The 17,045-nt window shown below is 47.1% G+C and overlaps 1 protein-coding gene across 1 annotated transcript in view; it reads left to right on the forward strand.

Annotated features, from left to right (window-relative positions):
* Positions 1–310: 310 nt before the first annotated feature.
* The window catches only part of tmem98 (transmembrane protein 98), a 75,779-nt gene continuing 59,044 nt past the window's right edge, over positions 311–17,045 (forward strand). Inside the window, exon 1 of the mRNA XM_055657384.1 lies at positions 311–459. The gene's annotated coding sequence lies outside the window, so the exon portion shown is untranslated. The remainder of the gene's footprint in view (positions 460–17,045) is intronic.

A 17,045-nucleotide genomic window follows, 5' to 3' on the forward strand; every position in this document is an offset into this window, starting at 1 on the left:
TGATGGAGTATCAGATGGCAGATAGTGGTGGAGGTGACAGTCTGATGATAGGTCTCAACCCAAAACATCACCTACTCCTTTTCTGCAGAGATGCTGCCTGACCTGCTGAGTTACTCCAGCATTTTGTGTCTACCTCAGGCTTGTAGTTGTGTGTTCATAACAATCGCACCGTGCAGATGTGAGTGTGGGGAGTTAATGAGAAACATACTGTAGTGCTGCAGCACACAGCGGAGGGGGAGTTTACACAGCTGGAACGTCGTGTGTGTGTGGGGGGAAGGGGGAGCGAGTGCAGATGTACTTCATGGAGTTGCTCAGCACTGTGGGGGGGAGGAGCAAACTCTGATCCTATTAAAGGCATTAGCAACATTCCAGGGTACCTCATTCTCCCTCTGTACCACTTCCTGCCTCTGGTCTGGATCCTTTCCCAGCCATGTAACTAAGTGCGTGCCTTACAGTGGGGTGAGTACCATGCTGAAGCGTAAGTGTAGACGCTCGCTGTGTGTTCGAGGGTCAGGGGCAGCGCTGTGTGCCGTTCTTGCTGCTCAACATTGACGGGCAGCAGGAATTCCTCAGCGTTGCTGAATGTTGTCTGCTTATAGTCTGTTAACTTGGGGCCCCGGGCGGCTTCTGTCAAACGCGGGCAGACCCTCTGGAACTTCTTCACAGATGCCCCCGAGGTGGGAAGTTGTCTGGTGTGATCGTTCGCTCGGAGCGGGAGGGTTACAACTCTGCCGGGGCTGATCTGTGGCGGTCCGGCCAGGTGGCTAGGTGGGTCGGAAGGGGTCACTGTATTGAAGGGGCGTGAAGTCTGGCGCCGGCCAATTTCACCAGCACCCCACACACACACACACACACACATATTCGCAGCTAAAGACGAAGACTTTGAGTTTTAAAAAGGTTTGAAGATTTGATCTTCAAACTCCCTTTCCTCTGCTGATCAAAGGTCCCTCCAGCATGTTAAGGAAATTACAAATTTCGTTATACGATACGATAGAATTTTATTTATCCCAGGAGGGAAATTGGTCTGCCAACAGTCATAAAACACAAGGTACATGAAATTAAAGTGACGAGTAGAAAGGATTGGGGATGTGAAAAGATTGGGGGTGGAGGGGATGGGGGGATGAGTCAGCCTCAGTCTACCCCATGGCAGAAGGGGGAGTAGTTGTCCAGTTTGATGGCCAAATGGAAGAAGGATCGCCTGTGGCGTTCTGTGCTGCATCTTGGTGGAACCAGTCTGTTTCTGAAGGTGCTCCTCATGTTGACCAGTGTGTCATGGAGGGGGTGAGCTGTATTGTCCAGGATGCTCCGCAGTTTGAGGAGCATCTTCCCCTCCAGCATCTGCCTTTATTGAGAGACGGCTCCTGAGATATGAGGGGAGGTTACAGGATCTCACTGTGAACCTCTGTTGTCAGAGGGTGGCTTTAGTATCACGGGCAGGTTGGTCGGGTCTTTGGTCTCACTGACATTGGGTGGAAAGCCCATCCTCGCATTTCCTTCAGTGAATGGGTTGACGATGAATGCAGTCCTCCTGTTAGTGTGTACAAACTACAAGAGGGCTGTGTGTACATTGATGAACTACAAGAGATGCAGCGTGGCCCATCGGCACCTTCCCACACTAACTTCAACCATGTGATCGACAGATGTGTGGACATTGTGGGAGCCGTGTGGAGTTGGGGACATGGAGCTGAGGTAGAAACCAGGCACTATCTTGATGAAAGCCACAAAGTGCTGGAGTAGCTCAGAGGGTTAGGCAGCATCTCTGGAGAACATGGATAGATGACATTTGTGGTTGGGATCCCTCTTCAGACTCGGAAGTCTAAAGAAGGGTCCCGACCCGAGACGTCGTCTATCCATGTACCCTAGAGATGCTATGCTGCCTGACCTGCTGAATTACTCCAGTATTTTGTGTCTATTCTTGGTAAACCGGCCTCTGCAGTTCCTTGCTTCACAATCTTGATGAATTGAGTTGGTTCAGCCAGGTGACTGGGCTCCTGCTACGAATCCTTCCTTGGACCAAAAAGCAGGGATCCTATTCAGCGCCTGGCTCAGACCAGCCAGACATAGGTGCGGCTGTCTCAGGTGATGGTGAAAAATACACCCAGCACCTACTGTGTGAGCGGCTCGACTGCTGTCCTGTCTGAGCACCAGCAGAGGCTGTCTGAAGATCCCGGGGCTGATCACAGCTCTGTCACCTCAGCTTTGACATCCACCAGCTGACTTGTTCAATCACAGATCTTAGTATAGACACTGCTCTCTGCTCCAGTTCAGCTCCATAGATCGGCAACCTTAATGCTTTCGCCAACACTTGCGGTATAATTCCGAGCAGTAACGGTGTCGGTATTCACTGAGCTCCACGATGCTGCCTTTCCCCAGGGTGCAGATTACAGTGGAGCTGAGCTAACATTCACCATTCACCACCTTTGATCAGGGAGTCTGAGATCAGTTGTAGCATCCTTAATGTGACCTCATCAGAGATCAGTTGTCAACACACATGGCACGGTGGCGCAGCGGTAGAGCTACTGCCTTACAGCGCTATAGACCCGGGACCGATTCTGACAATGGGTGCTGTCTGCACAGAGTTTGTACCTTCTTCCTGTATGGGTTTTCTCCGAGATCTCCGGTTTCCTCCCACACTCCAAAGACATACAGGTGTGTAGATTAATTGGCTTGGTGTAAATGTAAATTGTCCCTAGTGCGTGAAGGACAGCGTTGGTGTGCAGGAATCGCTAGTCGGAACGGACTTGGTGGACCAAAGAGCCTGTTTCTGTGCTGTATATCTAAACTAAACTAAATCCCATCTGCCACACCCTCTTCTAGCTGCTACTGTCGGGCAGGGGGTAGAGAAGCCTGATCTCCAACACCACCATGTTCAGGAACAGTTGCTTTCCTGCAACTATCAGGGTCTTGAACTGACCTACAGAACCATAATCCTAAAAAGAAATAACAATGTGCTGAAGGGAGACAAAAATGCTGGAAAAAACTCGACGGGTGAGGCAGCATCTATGGAGTATCTGAAGAAGGGTCTCGACCCGAAACGTCACCTATTCCTTCGCTCCATAGATGCTGCCTCACCCGCTGAGTTTCTCCTGCATTTTTGTCTACCTTTGATTTTTCCAGCATCTGCAGTTCTTTCTTTAACAAAGTGCTGAGGGAACTCAACAGATCACACAACATCTCTGGAGAACATGGCTAAGTAACATGTTGGGTCAGAACTCTTCTTCAGACTATAAACCAGCATCTGCAGTTCGTTGTGAACCGTGATCCGATCTCAGCAACTGAACATTACAGACCATCTCCTGCACTGCCAGTGACTTGTTTACTAATTGAGTATTTTTGCACTCATATTTTGCATTTTGCTATCTTCTTTTTCATTGTTGTAGAATTTATGTGTAATGTAGATGCAAGGAACTGCTGATACTGATGTAGATAAAAACACACAAAGTGCTGGAGTAACTCAGCAGCTCAAGCAGCATTTCTGGAGAACATGGATCGAGACCTTCTTCAGGCTTCTTCAGGTGCCTGACCAGCTGAGTTACTCCAGCACTTTGTGTCTTTCAATGTTCATACTGTTTTGTTGGAAGCCACACAAGCAGAATACAAGGTGTTTCAGTTTGTGTGTGGTCTCACTCAGCAATAAAGGAGGCCCAGGACAGAAAGTTCAGTTTGGGAAGGGGAGTTAAATGGTTCGCAACTGGGAGCCCTTGGCAGAGCGAATGCGTGCTTGGTGAAACAGTCGGCGAGCCTAGGCTCTGTAGAGGAGGCCACATCGGGAGCATGGAATGCAGGTTAGAGGAGTTGCATGTGAATCTCTGTCTCACCTGGGTCTGCTGTGGTCCTTGGATAGATGTGAGGGAGGACGTTTAGTTTTGAGTTTCAGCGTGGAAACAGGCCCTTCGGCCCACCAAGTCCTTGCCGACCAGCGATCCACGCACACTAACACTATCCTGCACACACTAGGGACAATTCTACATTCATACCAAAGCAATTAACCTACAGACATGTACTTCTTTGGAGTGTGGGAGGAAACTGAAGATCTCGGAGAATACCCATGCAGGTCACGGGGAGAACATACAAACTCCATACAGACAGCACCTGTAGTCGGGATTGAACCCGGGTCTCTGGCACTGCAAGCATTGTAAGGCAGCAACTCTACTGCTGCGCCACCGTGCTGTGGTATAGAGGCAGGTGTTACAGCTTCTGCAGTTGCAGGGGAAAGTTTCTGGGGAGCGGGTGGTTTGGGTAGGAAGGATGAGTGAAGCAAGGAGTTGAGGAGGGAACTGTCTTTGCGGGAAGCAGGAAGGGATGGAGATAGGAAGATGTGACTGGTGGTGGGATCACATTGAAGATGGCAGACATGTCAGAGAAATATGTGTTGGATGTGGAGGTTGGTGGGGTGAAAGTTAAAGCCAGGGAAATATTATGCCTGTTCTGTCTGGGGAGAGGGAAAGCAAAAGCTGAACTATGGAGCACAGAGGAGACACAGGTGAGGGACCCATCTATGACAGGTGCGGAGAAATTAGCTAAAGAAAGACATCTCGGATATCCTAAAATGGAAATGGACAAATTTAATGTAGGGAATAGCATCTTTCCCAGATGCAAGTGGGAGGAGGTATAGTCCAGATAGCTGTGGGAGTTAGTGGGCTTATAGTAGCTAGATACAAAATGCTGGAGTAACTCAGCAGGGCATGCAGCATCTCGGGATAGAAGGAAAGGGTGACGTTTCGGGTCGAGATATTTCTCCAGACTGGGAGTCAGGGGAGAGGGAGACACAGAGATATGGAAGAGTAAAGTGTGAAAACAACACATCAAAGGGGACGTAGATCAAGGAAAATGTAGAATAGATAATTGTTAGCTGGGGAAGGTCTTCTTCTTATCGAGTCCACCACACAAGACCAGAAGTTGTTCAGCCAGAGCTGAATACACTTCTCGGCATCTGCATACAATGGTGTCTGTCTTGTTGCTTCTCGTGCTTCTTGTGCGTGGTGGTGGTAAGATTGGTAGAAACAGGGCCGCGACGTGAACGCTCTTTCCTTGACCGCTAGGGGAAGGTGACATTGAAGCAGGAAATTTATTCAGGAACTAGGATGGAAGAGGGATGGAGACAGAGAGGGAAAGCAAGGGTTACTTGACGTCAGAGAAGTAGATATCAGTCGATAGTCTGTCCGCTGTGATGGTTAGTTACCTAAAGTTGGAGAATTCAGTAACTGCACTGACATAATGGTGTCCTCGGTGAGCTATCCTGGGGAGAATATGAGGTGCTTTTCCTCCAATTTGCGTGTGGCTTCACTCTGGCAATGGAGGAGGCCCAGGATAGAAAGGTCCACATGAGAATGGGAAGGGGTGTTAAAATGGTTAGCAACCAGGAGATTCGCTGGACCGAGTGCAAGTGTTCGGCAAAACAGTTGACTTGTCTACACTTGGTCTCGCCGATGTACAGGAGGCCACAACGGGACCACCGGAAACAGTAAATAAGTTTTGAGGAGGTGCGCGTAAACCCCTGTCTCACCTGGAAGGACTGCTGGGGTCCCTAGATAGAGGCGAGCGAGGAGGTCTAGAGATAGGTGTCACATCTCCTGCAGTTGCTGGGGAAAGTACCTGGGGAGGGGCTTGGGAGTTAACCAAAGAGTTGTGGAAGCAGTGACCTCTGTGGAAGGGGTGGGGATGGGAAGGCGTGATTGATGGTGGGGTCACATTGAAGGTGGAAACCCATGTGAATTGCCAGTAGGTTAATGGGTAATCGTAGCGTGCAGGGCTAAGCCAAACAAGACTGAAGATAAAAGTCTTGATCCACAATCTGCACCAAATAAATGGACCTCAATTAGGACAACATACCACTGGGCATAGATGAGATGAATGCATCCAGTCTTGATCACAGGAAAGTAGAATCAAAAATCTGTGGCCATAGATTTACAGAGGACAAGGATTTAAAAGGGTCCTGAGAGACAACTTTTCCCACAGAGATAGGAATATATGAAATGAGCTGCCAGAGAACGTGGTTGAGGCAGGTAGAACATCACTTGAAATACATTTGGACAGGTTTATGGATAGGAATGTTAAGAGAGATGTGGGTTAAATACGGGCAAATGGAATTAACTTAGATAAGCTTAGCGCTACACAGTGGTGCAGCGGTAGAGTTGCTGGCTTACGGTGCCAGAGACCTGGGTTCGATCCTGACTGCGGGTGCTGTCTGTACGGAGTTTGCATGTTCTCCCTGTGGCAACGTTGATTTTCTCCAGGTGCTCTGGTTTCATGTGAAAGGAGCAGAAAAAGGCCATTCGGCCCATCAAGTCTACTCCTCCAATCATGGCTGATCTATCTCTCTATCTCTTCCTCCTAACCCCATTCTCCTGCCTTCTCCCCATAACCCCTGTCACCCATACTAATCAAGAATCTATCTATCTCTGCCTTAAATATATCCACTGATTTTGTCTCCACAGCCTTCTGTGGCGAAGAATTCCTCCCACATTCTAAATACGTGCAAGTGTTGAGGTTAATTGGATTTTGTAATAGAACTAATGTGTGGGTGATCGTTGGTGGGCATGGACTCGGAGGGCCGAAGGGCCTGTTTCCATGCTATATCTCTAAAACGCACGTATCGGCATTGACGAGTTGGTCCGAAAGGTCTGTGACTGTAAAGTATTGGTCTATAAAGTTATGGTATACACACCACTATATTCTGATTCATTCAGCCTGGACATTCCCATTCCCTGACTCCCGCCCATAACCCAACAGGCAGGCAGCCGCGAGTACGGACACTGTGGGAGGAACAGTGAAATCCTCCACAACAGGGTAGGCTGTTCTCCATCACACCTGATGCCAAAGTAGAGAAAGGTGTGTAACACTAGAGACAGGTGAGAAACAATGTGAAAACTCAGACCCATTTGCTCTAACTTTTCTAAGGTTATTTCAATACTGGAATTCAGACTTGAATATTGAGCATTGTCAGTGGCGATTTACTATTTTGATGAAAGCAGGAACTGGAAGCTGCACGCCAGTCAGTCATCATCAGGTGTGGATGGTTACTGGGGTTTAAGCTTGGGGCCATAGTGACTGATTACTGGGGACAAATGCAGTCTGCTCCAATTGTCGTCCAAAACACACACTGATCAGTCAGCGTGAGAACCAGATAATCGATCGGTGTGTGGAATGATCATTCCATCAGCCTGGGTACTGAGTAATCAGAGAGTCAGTGTGGTTACAGGTGACCACAGCCAGTGTGGGTACAGGTGGTCAGTGTGACATAGAAAATAGGTGCAGGAGGAGGCCATTCGGCCCTTTGAGCCAGCACCGCCATTCATTGTGATCATGGCTGATCGTCCCCAATCAATAACTCGTGCCTGCCTTCTCCCCATATCTCTTGATTCCACTAGCCCCTAGAGCCCTATCTAACTCTCTCTTAAATCTATCCAGTGATTTGGCCTCCACTGCCCTCTGTGGCAGGGAATTCCACAAATTCACAACTTTATTCACAAAGTTTTTTCTCACCTCAGTCTTAAATGGCCTCCCCTTTATTCTAAGACTGTGGCCCCTGGTTTTGGATTTACCCAACATTGGGAACATATTTCCTGCATCTAGCTTGTCCAGTCCTTCTATAAGAACCCCCTCATCCTTCTAAACGCCAGTGAATACAAGCTTTTCAATCTTTCCTCATATGACAGTCCCGCCATCCCACGGATCAATCTTGTGAACCTACGATGCACTGCCTCAATCACAAGGATGTCCTTCCTCAAATTAGGAGACCAAAACTGTACACAATACTCCAAATGTGGTCTTACCAGAGCCCTATGCAACTGCAGAAGAACCTCTTTACTCCTATACTGAAATCCTCTTGTTATGAAGGCCAACATTCCATTAGCTTTTTTCACTGCCTGCTGTAGCTGCGCGCCAACTTTCAGTGACTGGTGTACAAGGACACCCAGGTCTCGCTGCACCTCCCCCTTACCTAACCTAACCCCATTGAGATAATAATCTGCCCCCTTGTTTTTGCAGCCAAAATGGATAACCTCACATCTATATTACTAAAAGTCTGATCTTGACTGCTTTTGGCTCGCTGTGGTGTGATTTCCGAGAGAACGCCGTTACCTATGGCCGTCATTTTTGGCCACCTCGCTCAGAGCCCCCCTCCGCCTTCCGGGACTGGAGGATTTTTCCCATCGATAAAAAAATCAGAGGGATATTAATGTTTTAAATAAATCCCCATTCTCTCTGCTGCCCCCACTGGCGGCAGGGATGCGGGACTATAAAACCCGGAAATGTAGTCCCTCATTCAGCCTCTGCCAGACCCAGGAAGTGAGAGAGTCACGGCTCTCTGAGCTGCGAATAACACTGAACGCACGTATACTCCACGGTGAGTCCCCTCGATGCGGCTGGAAGATGGCTGCTGTCTAATTGTTTGCCTCGCCTTTTTAACAAGTTTGTGTTCACAAAATGAATTTTGGTTGTCGGGTGGCTGCAGCCAAATTGTTTGCCTTGGCTTGGCTTTTAGTCATTGCAAGTTGGCTGCCAGCCCAAGAATCCATTTGGCCCACAATGTCTATACTAGCCCTCTGGAAACCAGTACCTTTGGCCCGCATCACCCATACTAGCGCAACAGATAGCGCGCGCCCCCCCCCCCCCCCCCCACTGATGAGCAATGTTGGAATTGGTGGAGAGGTGGAATATTGCGTTGGTGACCAGCCCTCCCGTGTGATGCTGGGACCCAACGCATCCTCTTCACAGTTCACGCTGCCACCCAGCTTTGTGTCATCTCGGAGGCATTCTCCAAACTCTCTTTCTTGGGGTCCTGAACCAATCTGATTTTCCCAGTCTACCTGCATATTGAAATCCCCCATCGCCACAGTGGCATTACCTTTGTTACAGTGTGTTTACAGGTGTTTAAGAAGGAACTGCAGATGCTTGAAAATCGAAGGTACACAAAAATGCTGGAGAAACTCAGTGGGTGAGGCAGCATCTATGGAGCGAAGGAAATAGGCAACGTTTTGGGTCGAGACCCTTCTTCAGACTGATACGAGGGTGGGGGGGAGGGGCGGGAAGAAGAAAGCGTTGGTACAGGTGATCACAGAGAGTTGGCCTGGAGTTGTCAAGCTGTTGGCCCATGGCACTAGTCTAGTTGAGCATTTGAGATGTGGCTTGGTTGGTAGATAGGATGTTGACAATGTCTATGAGGACTGTCATAAGATCATAAGTAATAGGAGCATAATTAGGCCTTTCAGCCCATCAAGTCCATCTGCCATTCAGTCATGGTTGATCTATCTCTCCCTCCTAACCCCATTCTCCTGCCTTCTCCCCATAACCCCTGACTCCTGAACTAATCAAAAATAGTAAGATTAAACGAGAACTTACCAGTTTGAAGTTTGATCTGTATTTTATGAGGAGTTACGATGAGGGTTTACGTGAAGAAGCCCGTCCCAGGACGCGTTGCGGCATACTTCAAAGCAGCGGTGTGGAATCACAGATAGACACAAGTATTTGAAGTAACATAGTAAAGAACAAAGAGACATCAATTATCAGTTTGATCCATGTAATGAGGGTGGGAGCGGAGGGCACGTAAACCCTCATCGTAACTCCTCATAAAATACAGATCAAACTTCAAACTGGTAAGTTCTCGTTTAATCTTACTATTTTACTTCGGAGTCACGTGAGTGATTCCGTGAAGATTTCAAAGCTCTGTGATTGCAAACCGTGTAACAGTTATACTACACTCACTGCCGAAGTCTTTGAGGGAGGAAGTGTGTATCGTAACCAACCAATGATTCTGTTATAGAAAACCCAATGGTATTTTACAATAGACACTGAAGAAATTTAAATGCTCCCTTTGGCTAATTTGAATATTTGCAGATTGGAATCTTTCCTGCAAATGAAAAAACAGGTTTTGTCAACAGTTTATAATAAATTATTTCTCTGAACGTTTTACCCCCCCTATTCTGCTGGAGCCAGGATGTGGTTTATAGGTACGTCCATTCTTTTGCCGTTGACGTGGAAGCTTCTCCTGTGGGATGACAACTTTGACATGTTTAGTTTTATCCCAGGAGCTTTAAACCTGCTTGAGCCATTTCAAAAAGGCTTGTTACCCGACCACAAGGTTTTTTGTGACCAACCCACAAGGCTTTTCATCTCCCTCGCATAATTAGGTTGTGTCTATGTAAGGTAAAAAAGGGTCTTGGTACATTACCGTGTTTTCTGGCGGGTAAGCCCGGATTTTATGACTGGATAAGGTATTCCTGGTCTGGTTTGACCATTCCCTGGACAAATGATAGAGATCTGGTCTGAAGCTGTGAGCATGGTGTCCAGTTGAAATAGGAGTAGTGACTGGACCCTCTGTGCTGCTCAGTGTGCCTTCAACATATGTTTTTAGTACATAGAAGGTTCAGGTTTAGGGCTCTGGCTGGTGAGTATCCCCTGAAGTATGGTTAACCATTGTGACATCCCAACATATGGGTGTACTTGGTCTAGGGTTTTAGAGTTTAATACCCTTCAAATTTACCCCCAGCCAGTAACCCATACCTGTTGTCCTGTAGCTGTTTTGAAAAGAACAGTCAGGGCAATTCTAGCTGTGTTGATGGTACTGTAGCCGAATCCTTCATCGTGATGACGGTTCTCCAGGAATTCCAGTTTGTAGTACCTTATTCGGATGAGTAGGTTTTCCCTGTATCCTTGCAGCACTTCTGTTGATGCTGGACAAGTGTTGTAGTCCAGTGAATGTTCAAAAGGATGCTGACATGGTGTTGATTGTTCAGTATAACAATCCCAGTCCCAGAGGCTTGCGCAGAATCTGCAGCTCAGGAGCTTATTTTCTCATGGCACAGTTGATTTGTGCCCGGCTCCGATTGTTAATAATCCTGGGTACTGGAAAAACTCCATGCAAGTTCCAACAATCATGTCATAGCGTAAGTTCTGAAACAGAATCCTTTTGTACTGTGCGTTGTTCTCGATTGGTGAGGCAGAAGGGAAAAAATACATAGAATTAATTTCACCAATGCAACATGAACGCATTTGTCTATCAATATTATAAATATATTGTTGAATGACAACATGACCTATAGGTCAGAAAAGTTAATATATATAGCTGACAAGCTTTCTGCTGGAACTATCTGTCCCAGAGAAATTTTTTTATATATATGAGGATTCCACTGCCCCAGGGTCTGGTTTCCCCCCGTGACATACATAGGACATCCCCGAACCCCTGGTGATATAGCATTGATGCAAATAATCAATATCAGATTCACATTCCATTTTAATTGTCATTGTCAGTGTGCAGTACAGAGACAATGAAATGCATCGTATGGCTTGATAGTTTTGTTAAACTTTATATGAAAACATCTACTTGATGTTGTCCTTAATTTTTTGTGACCTGGTGTCTGTCACTGTATTTTGCTTACCAGGCAGGTAAGTTGTTGATAGTCCAATACCTCTATGGATATACCATTGCCAAATTGTTTTGACCAACTTGTCATATGATGCCGACTTTATGCTGCCATATGGTTAATATAGGCCACCTCCATAGTGTAGTCTATTTATACCCATACATGCAAGTGCTTAAACTCATGAATTTCACCCGAGCATTTTAGATACTTAATGCCCAGTGTAAGTGGTAACCCCACCACTGTCTTTCTGATATTATTTCAGTCGGTAACTTCATGAGATGCTCAATGACAACCTATATGTTGTTCTTGATACTAACATCTGAATCATGTAGACAGAAAATGGTATCATTTTCCCCCAATTACTCTGTTATTTGTCGAGTAGTTGGTAGTTTGACCATTAATTTGTCCCTTGTTTGTGCCAATTCAACTATGTTGTCTCTTGGCAACATTATAGTTACGTGGACTGAATTAATATGAAAGCCAAGATAGTCCAAGAAAGCGCTCTATATGCTGGTAGGAACCAGACCCACCTACCTCCATGGTTATTGGCGGGGTTGTGATTTTTTCTTTTTGAGTGTTCTTCCCTGTCGACGTGCTGGCGATGTTGGGGGGAGGCGCATTTTCCAGGGGGTCCGCTGCAGGCCCTGACCTAAAAAAGGTCTCTGGGGATAGTGCGGCCCACAGCTTTGACCAGTCGGATGTTCGGGCTGCCGACTGGTAGATACAGTGGTGTGCTGCCGCCTGGGTGGAATGAAGAGCTTTGGTATGTTCACTGCCGGTGGTGCCCTCATGAGGCTAAAGGTCTTGGACGCCTCCTCCATCTCTTTGAGCTGTTTGTTCAAGTCCTTCCCAAATAAGAATGAGTCGGTCTCTACTGATGGAGTTTTGCATAAACCTGCAAATTTAGGATTGAGGGCCGGCTTGATGTTGTCTCTTCTTAGGTTATTCAACTCATATTGTGTCGTGCACATGAGTGCCAGGACATCCTGTTGGTGAGTGGCCATCTCTACGGTCTCGACTCCCCGCGCATAGGCTGTTATAGCCGCCGTGAGGAGGCGAAGTATGCGCTGTAGTTTGACCTCCTGTGTCCGAATCGGTCCCCCCACGTTGCCCCATATTTGAGGATTGAGGCTCTTGACCTTGAGAGCCTCACAATTATCCGGGGCTGTGTGCTCCTCAAGCACTTGGGCGAGCACCTTCTCCTGCAGTGGTTTGTTGGAGAGATGGTTTATGCTGGCAGCCATTCTTGGCTCCAGTGTTGCTCCAACCCGTGGGGTAGCGACGAATCGGCTTACGACCCCTAGCAGCTCTTCCTGCACACCCTGCTCTCTTTCGGCTCCTTCCGCCTGCCCCATACTCAGACCAGCCTGCCCCTGGTCACCGATGCTAACCTCCCATTCCTGGTCCGAGGTCGCAAAGGGAGGTGCCGGACTCAGCACCATGGAGGGGGCGCCTGTCCTGTCTGTCCGAGAGCGCTGCTGCTCTCGGTAGACCATCCCCTCCAATAGCTGCTGGATGCAGCTTAGGCGGCTGTCTCTCCCCCGCTTTGGGGTGGACATTTCCCCCCTCCGACGAGTCGGAGACGACCGGCCGTTTGGCTTCCTAGCCCCTTTCCCAGTCCGCCGTGTAGGCTCTGGCGAGACTGGCTTGGCTCGGTCTCAGGGATAGCGAAAACGCTCTGCGAGCGACGCTGCCGCCGGTTGCTGCCCCGCTGGTATAGTTGGAGCGGGGCAGTACCTCTTTGCGAGTTTTGCGTTGTGTTCCTGAACTATGTAATAAAAACACAACTGCAAACTTACCTTTGGAATGCCCAAGAGCTGCTCCTGTAGTTCAGGCGGCAGTCTCTCCTCCTCCTGGGTGGAGAGACTTCCCAGTCCGATGTTGGCTCCACCGCCGGGTTTTGCACACATCCAGCCCGTTGCTCAGGCGCTAGCGGGCTGGCTAGGTCCCGGAGTCGGGTTTGTGGACCGCCCCCTAAGCGGTCCTACCGCCTGTTGCTGCCCAAAGACGCCGCAACGCGTCCTGGGACGGGCTTCTTCACGGAATCACTCACGTGACTCCGAAGTAAAATCTATCTATTTCTGCCTTAAAAATGTCCATTGACTTTGCCGTAGCCGTCTGTGGCAAAGAATTCCACAGATTCACCACCCTCTGACTAAAGCAATTCCTTCTCATCTCCTTCCTAAAAGAACATACTATAATTCTGAGGCTATGACCTCTAGTCCTAGACTCCCCCACTCGTGGAAACATCCACTCCACATCCACTCAGTCCAAGCCTTTCACTATTCTGTACGTTTCAATGAAGAACCCCCTCATTCTTCTAAATTCCAGTGAGTACAGGCCCAGTGTCATCCAACACTCATCATAAGTTGACCCACTCATTCCTGGGATCATTCTCGTAAACCTCCGCTGGACATCCTTCCTCAGATATGGTATCCAAAATTGCTCACAATACTCCAAATGTGGCCTTACCAGCGCCTTGTAGAGCCCCAACATTACATCCCAGTTTTTGTATACAAGCCCTCTTGAAATAATTGCTAGCATTGTGTTTGCCTTCTTTACTGCCAATTAGACTTGCAGATTAAACTTTTGGGAATCCTGCACCAGCATTCCCAAGTCCCTTTGCACCTCAGATTTCTGGATTCTCTCCCCATTTAGAAAATAGTCTACGTCTTTATTCCTACTACCAAAATGCACGAGTCCACACTTTGCTACACTATATTCCATCTGCCACTTCTCTGCCCACTCTCCCAACCTGTCCAAGTCCTTCTGCAGAGTTCCTGCTTTTTCTACACTGCCACTCCCCCTAATTTTGTATCATCTGCAAACTTGGCCTCAAAGCCTTCAATCCCCTCATTCAAACAATTAATATACAACATGAAGAGTAGCGACCCCAGCACCAACCCCTGCGGAACTTGGCTAGTCACTGGAAGCCAACCAAAAAAAGCCCAATTTATTGCCACTCTTTACCAACCAGCCAACCCACTATCCATGCTATCCATCTGTCCTTTGATACCATGGGCTCTCATCTTCCTTAGCAGCCTCTCGAATGGCATCTTATCAAAGGCTTTCTGAAAAGAAAGGACTGTGAGGAAGAACTTCTTACAATTTAGTCCTACTGAACCGAAAGAATGGTCTATGTGCTTGTTATTTTAGGTAACGATGAGGTCGAGTTTGCTAATTATATGGGTGGTTGTTAGTAATGATTGGAGTGCACTGACTGAAATATTACCCAGCGTAAATGTAGATGGGTTGGTGAGTCAGTTTGCTGATGACAACAAAACTGGAGGAGTTGCAGACAGTGAGGAGGGCTGTCAGATGATACAGCCAGATATGGACCAACTGCAGAAATGGGCAGAGGAATGGCAGATGGAGTTTAACCTGAGAAAATGGGAGGTGTTGCACATTGGGTGGTTGAATGTAGGGGGGGAGTATACAGTTACAGTTAATGGCAAGACCCTAAACAGCATCGATCTACAGAGGGATCTTGGAGTCCAAGTTCATATCTCACTAAAGGTGGCAGCACAAGTAATTACAATAGTAATGAAGGAGTATGCTATGCTTGCCTTCATTGCTAGGTGCCTTGAGAAAATGAGTCAGGAAGTCATAATGCAGCTCTATATGATTTTGGTTAGGGCGCATTTGGAGTATTGTGTACAGTTCTGATCGCCCCATTACAGGAAAGATGTGAAGAGTTTGGAGAAGGGTGCAGAGGATGTGTAACAGAATGCTGACTGGATTAGAGGTCTCAGCAACAGGGAGAGGTTGAATACACTTGGATTGTTTTCTCTGGAACATTAGAGGTTGAGGGGAGGTTTGATAGAATTATATAAAATTAGAAGAGGCATAGATAGGGTAGACAGTAAGAACCTTATTCCCAGATAGAAATGCCCAACACTAGAGGGCATGGCTATAATGTGAAAGGGGGACAGTTCAATGGAGATGTGTGGGACAAGTGGTGGGGGGCTGGAACGCATTGTCAGGGGTGGTGATGGAGGTAGACACGATAGTGACCATTATGTGTAAGTGCAGGCAATAGAGGGATAGGGGGGTCATGTGCAGGTAGAGGAGAGCAGCTTAACTGCATTGGGTTTGACACAAACATTGATGGCCATAAGGCCCATTCCTGCACTGTACTATTCATTCTCAAGCACTTGGAAGTGATGGTACAAAGCCAAAATTGGAGGTTTGCACAGGACAATAAGCTGGGAGACACAGTAAGCTGCAAGCTAGGAAAGACCATAGACTGTAATTGGACAATGTTAAGGGAGGTGGATTTTGATGATGGAAGCTTTGGATGAAATGTTGACAAATCAATGTAATGAGTGTCTGGTGTGCCGATGATCCAAGACATGGATCAAGTGCTGGAGAACAAGCATGGAAGTGGTGCTTCACTTATGCGAGCGTTTAAAGGCTTGGATAGAGTGAATGTGGAGAGGATGTTTCCACTTGTAGGATCACCGGCCATAGGTTCAGAATAAAATAACGTTATTTTTGAAAGGAGATGAGGAGGAATTTCTTCAGTCAGAGGGTGGTGAATCTGTGGAATTCATTGCCACAAACAGCTGTGGAGGTGAAGTCAATGGCTATTTTTAAATTGCAGAGATTGACAGATTCTTGATTAGTACAGGTGCCAGGGGTTATCAGGAGAAGGTTGGAGAATGTGGTTTAAGAGGGAAAGATACATCAGCCATGATTGAATGGTGGAGTAAACTTGATGGGCCGAATGGCCTAATTGTGCTCCTAGAACACAAACCTGTGATGTTTAGCTTAACTATATCTCAGGTGCTGTTTTCAGTGTGGACAGTGCATCAGAAAGTGTACAGTGGCGTTGCAGAGAATCCAGTACAGATTCATCTCTTTGAAACCAGGATTTAAAGGGTTAAATTGTGATTAAAAAAAGCCTGATTTATGTCCTCTAGTGTTTGTGATTAGAGGTTGGGCAAGTTAAGATGCAATTAAGACAATAAAAAGGATTCAGTACAAAGGTTGAGTTACATTCAATATACATTCTTCCCAGGAATTAAGTTACCATGCATAATATAAACACACAGCCATTTCCTGCTTGTCATATAGATATGGTGAGGAGAAGCAAACTGTGATTAAAACGATGATTTACACTGCAGGTTTACACAAGCCCCTGGTCTCTATGGAGAACCGGCTATTAGTTCTGGGTGTTCTAGAGATGGGGGGCTGCAGTTTAACTTACCGTTCACTTCATCAGACTCAAATGATTTTATATCTAAGTCAAAACCCTGTAAAATCTTTAGATAGTTTGTGGGCAATCCTTTGCAATTTCTGTTTATGCTTTCAACAATATGAAACACACCAATTTCAACAACTCTCTCAATATCTCTCAACACAAATTGAGAGATTTAAGGTGAGGGGGGAAGATTTAATTGGAACCTGAGGGGTAACTTTTTCATGCAAAGGGTGGTGGGGGTATGGAACGAGTTGCCGGAGGAAGTAGTTGAGGCAGGGACTATCCCAATATTCAAGAAACATTTAGGCAGGTACATGGATAGGACAGGTTTAGATGGATATGGGCCAGACACAGGCAGGTAGGCCTAGTACAGATGGGATCAGGACCAGAACCAGGGGTCACAGTTTAAGAATATTGGGTAGACCATTTAGGACTGAGATGAGGAAAAACTTCTGCACCCAGAGAGTTGTGAATCTGTG

This window comes from Leucoraja erinacea, chromosome 27 (assembly GCF_028641065.1).
Source record: "Leucoraja erinacea ecotype New England chromosome 27, Leri_hhj_1, whole genome shotgun sequence".
Lineage (NCBI taxonomy): Eukaryota > Metazoa > Chordata > Chondrichthyes > Rajiformes > Rajidae > Leucoraja > Leucoraja erinaceus.